The 1,232-nt window shown below is 38.1% G+C and overlaps 1 non-coding gene across 1 annotated transcript; it reads right to left on the minus strand.

Moving 5' to 3' along the window:
- Positions 1-655: 655 nt before the first annotated feature.
- On the minus strand, positions 656-762 carry LOC131217866 (small nucleolar RNA R71). Its single transcript, XR_009157453.1, has one exon. It is a non-coding gene; the product is annotated as a small nucleolar RNA R71 (small nucleolar RNA).
- Positions 763-1,232: the final 470 nt, after the last annotated feature.

The following is a 1,232-nucleotide window of genomic DNA, read 5'->3' on the forward strand; positions in this document are numbered from 1 at the left end:
ATCCTTTCTTTTTCCAGAATTCTTATTTCCTTCTTTTCTTTTTAGGTTCAGGTAAAATCTGAAATTGAGGGCTAAGAGTGTTTCATGCCCAAGTGGGTCTATGACAACACTTGACGTCTTTTGAGTAAAGGAGGATTAGTTGAGGGGTTATCTATCTTTTACAGGATTAGACATCACTCGGGATCCTCAAAGTTAATTGAAGTGATGACTGCCAATCAACTAGTCAATCAACCAAGAAGACAACCCCAACCTTAGGTTGAGGAAGTCAAGGATGAGAATGAGGTGCATGAAGCACCCCGCCTCATACTTTATGAGTCTATTTACAACTGGCGGGGGTGAGTGCACCTTCATGCATGGTTTTTCCAGAAAATACGAGACACATGGACATCAAGCTCGGGGTGATCCAACTCCTTTCAAAATTTCATAAGCTTGAATATGAAAATTCATATCTACACTTGAAAGATTTTGATGAAATCATAGCCACTCTATATTTTCCTAACTGTTTGACGACACGGTCAAGCTAAAACTCTTTCCTTTTTCTTTGAAAGAGAAAGCTAAGATGTGCTTGCATTCACTATGTCCTCGATCTATTGGTAGATGGAATGACATAACAAGGGAGTTCATAAAGAAAAATTTTCCATACCATAAGACGAACACTCTTAGAAAGTCTATAACGAACTTCGCCCAAAAGGAAGATGAAACATTCTTCAAATGTTGGGAACAGTTCAAGGATCTTGTCAGTTCATGCCCACAACATGATTTTGAAATGTGGTGCATCACACATTTCTTCTATTATGGACTAACATCTTCCATGCGCCAATTAGTCAAGACAATGTGTAATAGGGAATTCATGAATAAAAGTGTCGATGATGTGTGGGATTATTTTGATAAACTTGCTGAAAACACACAATCATGGGACATCTCCCCAAAATCAAACACAACGTCTAGGCTAACTCAATCTAAGGAGAGGGGTAGAATGTATCTCCTGTAATTAGACGATGATATCAATGCTACAGTGGCTAATCTGACCAAAAAACTCGAGGCCATGGAATTAATGAAGGATAAGGGTAAGGAAATTGTTTGCAGTATTTGTGCTTGCAACATTCATACAACTAAAAATTATCCAATAATATCTACCTTTCAAGAGGTACTGAATGAGCAATCTAATGCCGTAAATAATTACTAAAGACCTTATAGTGGGCCCACCTCTAACACGTATAATCCCAACTTGA

Source organism: Magnolia sinica, chromosome 10, assembly GCF_029962835.1.
Source record: "Magnolia sinica isolate HGM2019 chromosome 10, MsV1, whole genome shotgun sequence".
Taxonomy (NCBI): domain Eukaryota; kingdom Viridiplantae; phylum Streptophyta; class Magnoliopsida; order Magnoliales; family Magnoliaceae; genus Magnolia; species Magnolia sinica.